This window comes from Benincasa hispida, chromosome 4, assembly GCF_009727055.1.
Source record: "Benincasa hispida cultivar B227 chromosome 4, ASM972705v1, whole genome shotgun sequence".
Classification (NCBI taxonomy): Eukaryota; Viridiplantae; Streptophyta; class Magnoliopsida; order Cucurbitales; family Cucurbitaceae; genus Benincasa; species Benincasa hispida.
Genome location: NC_052352.1, coordinates 35654773 through 35664406, shown reverse-complemented (window position 1 = coordinate 35664406; position 9634 = coordinate 35654773).

The window sequence follows — 9634 nt, the reverse complement described above, 5'->3', positions numbered from 1 at the left end:
ACACAATAGATTATCTTTTTCTTTTCAATATTCCCTCCAGTAGCTTTGTGATGTCCCTTCGAGTAGAATTGTTTTTGACAAACTGCTTACTATTATTTTTAAATCCTTTTGTTTAACAATAGAATATTCAACCAGATTATCATTAACTGAATTCAAAATTTTAGAATTAGCTTATCTTTCAGTCGGTTTTCTTCTCCCGTGCACATGTGAGTGATCAATTCCTGCAGCATTAAGTCTTTCTTCTTGTACCTCAGGTGATTTCGGTAGTCACTTCAGGATGGTGGAAATTTCTTGAGCAGTATATTTGTTTGGAGGATTTCGCACATTTTCCTACCTTCAGACACTACATTCACCACTAGATTCTCATATTCATGAACCTAATCTACAATTGGTTTCTTGTTCGTCATCATGAATTGCAACCATTTTTGAATGACATACTTTTTCTACATCATCAACTCCATATTTGGACTCTAGAGTATCCTATATCACCTTTGCTGATTTTTGGACCACAAACATATCGAACAATGAGTTTGTCATATGATTAAGAAAATGGCCACCAATTGTCTTGTTATCTTTCTCAAATTTTCTAGATCTACAGCAGGTTCAGTACTAAGCTAACTGGATTCTAACAAATTTGTGACTTTGGAGCTGCCCAGATCAATCTCCATAGTAGACTTACCTTTGTCAGTAACCTTATCAAATCTATTGCCGATGAGGATGTAATAAGCTTCCAGTTGCTCGAAAAATACAAGAATTTTCTAAGAATAGTGACGGTAATTGGATCCGTTTAGAGGCTCCAATTTTGACAGATCTGGAAGGACCTTATCATTGTTGATCGACATCTTGAATGTAGGATGAGTAAAAGAAGATTCTTACTTCCAACTTGTTATCCTAGATGGAGATTGTTGTATCGTGGATAAAGCCACTGCCTTAAAAGCATGAACAACACAACCTCGATGCTAAACACATGAAGCCGGTAGCTCCCCAAGGTTCACAAAAGACTTGGACTCTGACGTGAGCTCATCAGAGAACGAATTGGAATCAATTAGAAAATCAACTCAGAAATGGCGAAAATAGCAGAAAGCAGAGAAGATAAGAAACTAGGGTTTTCTGTATATTCACAAGTTGTTAAAGAAAACCCTTTTTAAAAAGAGTAAAACAGTAATCTCTTTGATAAATATTTAAAAGGATAAGTAGTAAAAAGTTATTTCTTTTTCTTGTAAGTGCAATTACCAAACCCAAACTCATGCATCCCAGCTTACACGAAGCAATGGTGACATGCAGATGTAGTGAAAAGGTTATACTTCCACCACCACCACACTTTAAAAACTTTCTTACAAGTATTTATATATATACCCACTTGTCAAGCCTAAATCTTCCAATGTGGGACAACTTCTACCTCTTTTCTCTTGAAAAATATATTTTCCTTTTACTATGGGCCAAAAGCCCAAAGTCATTTCCAACCCATAGTAAATTTAATAATAAATAAGGATATGGGGAAGTGGTAATAGTAGGTAGTAGGGGAGGAGGGAAATGAACTAAGCCATCAAACTCGAAGTCTAAATAGATTTTTATAATAATGGGAGAGCTCCCCTTTTATGTTCTTCATCATCTTAGTCCATTCTTTCATTATGCTCTTCATTTAACCGAGCAAGGCTATATTTTCCTATTCGGTCTCATTTTTCCTTTTTGGTTGCTCCACAACGTGTTTTTTTCCCTTTTTTTTTGATCCATGGGTTTTTCGATTGTGTCATGTAAAACCGAGCTTATCAACTCAGAATTGATCACATTTAGTCTTTCATCAACGATCTCCCTCAGTAAAAGTTGATACAACAACATACTGTTGAATACCAAATCGATGTCAACCAATCGCTTGAAGATAGTTTTCCTAAACATACTAGGAGTGGGACAGATTGGTAAATTGGTCGAGAAATTAATCCCTTACATTGATGTTTAGATCGTGAGTCACTTAGTCTTGCAAAAGAAACAGTTATAATAAGATGTAGAAAAAAATGATATTAATGAAAATGGAAAAATTGATTTTGTATTTCTTGTTCTAATTCAGGCTATAAATATATCATTCTGTCTACTATTCTCTTGAAAGATTTAGCTATTATCATAGCGGTTATTCTCGATATTAGTCATTTTCTCATTCTCAGACTTGCTTTTAATCACTTTTATTCTAATCCTAATTAGTTTGTTGCTATTATTTGCACTCGAAATGCAATTCTCGATCTACAAATCTCATCGTTGTGCCTTCTTTTATTATAAGTTGACTTCTCATATCATTCCAATTAGCATATCAAGCTTCTCACTTTGACTTGCACTAGCAGTAAACAACAAACATCTAGATCCTAACTTCTAAGAGAAAAATCATTCTTCGCACCTACGTCAAAACCAATCATTATATTCATTGACGCAAATTATCCTACAATGCATAAAAATGTAGCTTTAGGTCTATAGTGGAGCGACCTATAATTAATGAATGAAAATTGAATAATTATAGAGTTTGATTAATCAAACTTGGACTAGTAGAGCTTATAATCTGTTGGTCTATAAGGTCCCCTCGCTAGCTCATAAGAATAATTAGAGATCGATTTAATTGGAAGAAAATTTGAAGCATTCAAATTTAAATTTAATGTGTTTGATATATTAAATGAAGGGAAAACATATTTATTATATTTGATATATTACACATCAAACAAAATCAGCAATGTATTAGGATACACTAAATATAATTATACCCTAGGTCATAAATAGAACCTTGGGGATGATACTTATTAAAATGTAGAGAAGAGTTCTCTGCAGTTAGTCATTTTCTCTAAAATTCCATTCCTTTTCAAGGAGACTCCCATAAGCTATTGATTATTTGTTAGAGTCATAGCATGTAAGACTTTGTGGTAAAGGGATGGATGGAGTGTAAACACACCTACACATTCTCTTTTGAGGTGTTTATTTGCTTAACTTTTTTAATTTATGTTTCATTCTAAATAAAAACAAAGTGATTCAATGTTTCCACTGCGGGATTGAAGGAATGGAATTCCAAGTGGAAGCGTGTGAACGCACACGCCAATGTAATTCAATTTGAACAACTCGAAAAAACAGAGAAATTATAGAAGAACAAGATAAACATTTATGAATTACAAGATGCTTCTAGGGAAAAAAGGATGAAAATAATTAGCCCTTGAAGACTTTTCTTCTCGTAAGTCCTCTCCTCGAAATGGAATAGTATGAATGCAAGATCTCCCTCGAACTGGAAAACTTCTCTCATGAACAAAAAGTCACGAAGAGTGGGCACTGCCACTTGGTTGAAGGAATGGAATTCCTCGTGGAAGTGTGTGAACGTTGTGCAAGTGATATTCAATTTTTAAAAACAAAAAAATAAAAATATATAGAGAAAAACATACAATAAAATAGGATAAACATTCACCTCTAAGCATGCATTTCTAGAGAGGAACGAGAGAAGAGAAAACTCACTATTGTAGAACACTTCTTCAAGATTTTTCCCCTCTTCTAATCATGGTATGTTCTCTGCACGAACACAGGAACTCTTCCCATTTTCATGAACACATCAACCAAACAAACTCTAAACACCACTTAAAGTCGTCATTATCCTCAAGCAAGAAATTGAGGATGTGTGGGCTCCTTTCTTGGTTTTGGTAGAGGAAAAAGGAAATTGCAGAACTTTGAGAGTTCTTGTTGAGAAAGAGAGGGAGTTTTTCAGCTGAAAACAATTTCAAGTCTGTATGTCTATCAATCTGTATTCTGAAAAATACAGATGAAGGAGAAGTGGGAAGGAGTTACAATAACTCCCCTCACGTGAAAATTAGTGATGGGGAGTTGGTAATTTTATTAAAAAGATAATAATAAAATTAAAAAAATTAATTAATCATTAATTAGTTAACTATATCATATGTATTTTAATCATATTAAAATACAACACTCTCTTATAACTTATAGTTTTAATATGAATCATTCATATTATTAATACTTGAATTTTATTTAAATGCTTATCTTTCACATATTATAAAGTTCTAATTATAGATTATATTTATAATTAACCATGTACTATAATGTATCAATCTATATTATATTTTATATTAATCAGATCGGTATAATTGATATCTTTAATAACCTTAAATAATTTGAACAGTTCAAATTATTCTTTGTTTTATCCTTAATGAGCTAGCAAGGGGACCTTATGGACCTACAAATTTTAAGCTTTAATGATATGAGATTAATTAATTAAACTCTTTGATTAAATTAATCAACATTCATTATCTGCATATCACTCCACTAAAGACCCACAACTGTATTGGGAGATTGTAGGGATGTATGCGATAAAGCCTCGTAGTTATATGTTATTTGAAATAATGGTTTCTTATTTCATATATGCAATAATCCATTAAAGAAAGATCCAAGGTTAGTTTATGTAACTTAAACATGTATATGATTGACAAACAGATGAATCATGTTTAAATAATAACTTATATGATCTGTAGCATATGGATAAGGTTGAATGTCTTATCCTAGTGACACTAGAGATACGACCCACTTTGTAATTATTACAATAGTTGTAAAGTGTTACAAATTGATCATAATCATTCATGTGGAGACATACGAGTCGGAATATCCTATACAAAGAGTTTGTATAAGACCGGATCGCGAAATGATTAGTCTCTCTTTATAACACCATTGATTGAAGAGATTAACATTTCGTAGGATGACCATGAAGGAAATTTTCAAAAAAAGATCCTTTGAGTGGAAGCAAAGATTGTTCCAAATTTTATTTTTATTGAACTTAAAGATTTACAGTAAAACAACAAGCAAATATGCATTTACTTAAAATTATAGCTTGCTTAAAAACAAATACAAAGGGTTTCAGAAACCCTTACCTTTGAAGAACTCTGTCTTCAATGAATCCCTCGTACAAGCCACGAATGCAACTCCTCCACGCGGATGTCCTTCTTCAGCATAGACACCACCACTCAAGAACCCTCTATATTCTCTTTGAGATTAAAGGATTCAAGAAGGACTTGTGGGCTTTGCTTGAATCCTTGGAAGAGGGAAAGATATGGAGAGGAGGAGAGGGATGTTTCTTCAGATAACCTTTCTCTTTCACATAACTCTTCTCCTAGAGAATTCAGGAAGAAGATGATATTCCAACCAACTTGAATCTCACATATTTTTAATTGAGAGAATAAGGGAGAGAGTTATAACTCCTTCCTTTTTTTATTAATTTCAAATAAATTAATAAAAATAGAATATATATATATATAATAACAACTTTAATATATATATATATATTATATATATATATATATATATATATATATATATATATATATATATACTCTATATGTTTATATCAAATATAACATATAGCCTATAGTTTTATATTACATACCATAATACAACATAAACTATAGATTTTATTCTCTCTCAACTATACATGGTATTTAATATAAATTATATTTATATTAAATCTACTTATATGAATCTCATCCATATAAATGATATTTGGATCATATCCAACTATTTTATTCCTCTCAATATAAATCATATTTATATTTAATTATATGAATCTCATTCACATAATTGGTATTTGAATCATATTAAAATTCCTCTAATTTATAATGTATCAAATTAATTATAATTAATTATATCATATATAATTAATTCCCTTAGTTCCTGTTGAGCTATGGACCTGTAGATTGAAGGTACAAAGATGACCTTATTGACTTGTAGATTGAAGCTCCAATGGTACTCGGATAATTAATTAAATTACCCAACATACATTAATTGCCGGTCACTCCACTAAAGACCGATAGCTGCACTCTTCGCACTACAGTAAGTTTCTGTGTACATTGGATATAACCAATCAATAGCATGATGACCCTTAACAAATTGTTCGTAAGTACAGTTGGGCCAAAATACCATTGTCCCTATAGATACATCTAACTCCTTAAGTACCATTGATTCCTCTAATGAACAATAGGTCATAGTCCCACTATGACCAAATCCCTCTCGGGCCAAGAGAGGGTGTGGCCACTATGTTCAAGATCGGAATCATCCCTTAAAGGAGGAATTTATCTACTTGTTCCTACATCGAGGAAGAAGTGAAATCCATCTTGTGTTGCTGTGTTCCCAGCTCCCCATTCAAACGAATCCCAAAAATGGTAGGCTTGTTGAGTTGGCAATCTGACCACTCTCACCCATACAAATCAAAGGACCGCTTTCATGAGCAGGAGTTCACAACTCACTCAAGATTCAGGTCATGTCACCTATGTGAAGGAACTCCATTTACAGAGAACCTTTGAGCGGAAGCGAATCGTCCAAATCTCATTTGGATTGAATGCAATCATTTATACTAAAATAAACAGACTATGCATAAAACATAAATTACAGCATGCTTTTGAATAATAAACAAGAGTTTAGAGATTATACATTTGAAGAACTCTTCTTCAAATAAATCCTTCGAACTAACTCGTTCATGAATGCGTCAAACAAGTCACGAACACTCCAAACGAACAACAGCAAAACATAACGCAACTCAAATCAAAAGGTAGAGGACACTGCCACTTAGTTACTTTGGTATTCTTGGTGTGAGAATCCAGGAGTAGTGGGCTCTGGCTATTTTGGTTAGAGGGTGTTTTGGAGTTGAAAAACGGTAATTTGGCCCAACTGTACTTACGAGAAATTTGTGAAGGATCATCGTACTGTTGATTAGTTATATCTAATGGACACAAAAATATATCTATAGTGCGAAGAGTGCAACTGTCGGTCTTTAGTGGAGTGCCCGACAGTTAATGGATAGTGAATATTTTAATTAAAGGAGTTTAATTAATTATTCACGTGTCATTGGAGCTTTAAGCTACAGGTCCATGAGATCTCCTCTGTAGCTCAACGGGTGTTTGGAAGCTAAATAGATGTCGTTAATTCTACCTAACCCGAAACAAACAAAATTTATAAGACTCAAACAAGAACTAAGACTAATTCGTAGTTAAAGCAGAAGTAAGAGGTCGATCTACAGGGAAGGCTTGTTTAATCTTTTCTTAAACTAACTTTGACTATAAAAGCAATAAAACGGGGGGTTCTTTTGAAACTAGAGACATACTAAAAATCAAAAGACAAAGGATAATTGTAAACAAGTGTAGATCAATCTTGCTTATAATTCAAGTTAGACGTTCAATGCAATTTCTATCATCGAATTCTACAAATTAAATTTGCAATTGGATTATGCTTGCAACTACATACGTAACTCGATTAAGCTAGCCTCTACGAAGGCGGACATCTAGTAATTAACCTAGTCAAAAGAGCACCCTAAACATTGTTTAAGGTTGGATAGGCCTAACCCTAATCAACCTACATGCTTCTACCTTTATTGGGTTCGATAGTGACCATATAGAATAGGAAACACGCGCATTAAGTTATAGGATTCAATTGCGCCGATTAATTGTCAAGATAGCTTACTCGATTAACCGAATTTTCTTCAAATCTAGTAATTAATGCATCCTCGGAGTAGCCATCAAACACACAATTATTATTGCCGCTTGTAGATCTTGGCTAGACATTCTATCGAACACATTGAAAGCAACTCATTCAATCATGATTGTGATAAAACCAAGCATCTAGGCTATACATGTTCAAGATATAGATCATTCAACATGCTTCAAGAACTAAAAACAGATTCAAGAATGCCCAATTATAAACAAGATTCAATAACTACTTCACAAACTCATAGACAGATTCATGAAGAATTACAAAAATGTTGCTTACAATTAAAAAAGGAAATCAAAATCTAACCTAAATGGGAAATAAAATTACTAAAGAGACGAAATGATATAGAGAGAAATCCTAGCCCCCATGAGAATTGTGCTTGCTCTTTTGCAAAAATGAAAGAAAAAGTACTTATATTCGCAGGGTAGTGTCGCAATGCTAAATCGCAAAAAGGTCAAGAAGTGTTGGGTTTGAGTTGTGACGCTGCCGTCAACGCTGGGTTGCACAAGGCGTACAAGGGCACGGATAGTCCTGTTAAAATTTGGAGCGTTGTAACGCTGCCCTGTTTTACAGCAGATGGATGCTTTTTGTCTTCAAGCGTTGCTCGACGCTTTTGGAGGGGTCGTGAAGTTGGGTCTGATGGCATTTTGGTAGTTACTCTGATTCTCTTCAACTTTGTTGACCTTTTGGTCAATTTTTTTAATCCTTTTTAGCTCAATTTCTAGGAGTGACTTCTAATGACCCCCAAGACCATTTTACATACAAAATAAGTATTAAAAGCAAGCAAACAATACAATTTTGAGGGAATTAACGTAGAAAATATATATCTCTTGAAGTCCTATCAAAACATCCCTAACTTAACACTTGGTCGTTTCGAGCAAGTCAAAACTAGAAATATGCATACAGTCAATGAAAACATGAACATTGATTGTGCATTCATTCAGAAAAGTCATTCAAAACGTTAATTTGTTCATTTTGTTTGCACAAAAATTCGATTCATATCTCTCTTTTCAACAAACAAGCAAGTAAATGACACAAATGGTTATTTAGACTTTTAATATTTTTCTAAAAAGAGTTGAAACCTATTTTTGAAAAGAAAACGTCTTTTTCTTGTAAAGCCATAAAAGAAAGGACCACTCAGTTTTAGTTTATTTAAAGACTAAAACTAGTAGAAAGGCGATATCCAACTCTTAATTGCTCTTCACCCTAAACTGGATCGGTTATCGGTCTAAGGTATACCTAGCTTGCAAAAAAGAGAGACAATTCTAGGACAAAGTTGCATTTTTAAACTCACGCACACAAAATGTATTTGGCATTTCTTTTACCTATAGGGATAGCTTTCACATGCACATCGTAGGGAACCTATCGCTCTTTTCTCGCGTACCCTAACTAAATAGGATGGAGGTAGCTCTTTTCACCTCTATCTATGCACACACACACGTTTGTGAAGGTCATGTTAAATTGGAAATCTTGCTTTAATAACTCTTTTTTATGCGCTACCAACTTTTTTTTTTAAACACTAGACCCTTTTTTATCCTCTTTGTCTAGACTTGCCTCTAAAACAAGATGGTTTCTCTTATACAAAAATTTTTCCTGTCGGGGTAACAAAGAAAAGTAAGTAGATATGACATTTCTAAGAGTTTTAACATTCTAAATTAATCTAAAAGACTAAGTAAAACAAATGATGCATAACAAACAAAGTTAATGAGATTCTTGAATGAATGAACATACATTGAATCAATCATGCATAAAAGCAAAAGTGAATCATTTTAAACAAAAGTGTCAAGATCATGATATTGTTTTTCAGAGAATAAAAAATATGCCATCGAAATGTATAAGTGATGACGGGCAGAAATGCACGTCATCTTAGGCCTTTTATTTAGAATTATGAGGCCTGTTAAGAGAAATATGCAGTGAATATGTTAATAATTCATGAGAAAACGAGTTTGCGTCGATCGACATTAAGAATCTCGGTTAACCTACTATTACACGTTATTATGCGTTCAATTGTCTATCTTTGTAGCTAATGCAGGAAGTGGACGCATATGTTGAAGTCGGGCTATCGCAAAGACGACCGCATGTGAGAAATCTCTCCGTCGTAAAGGCGAACGCATACGTTTGACGCATGGGTGTT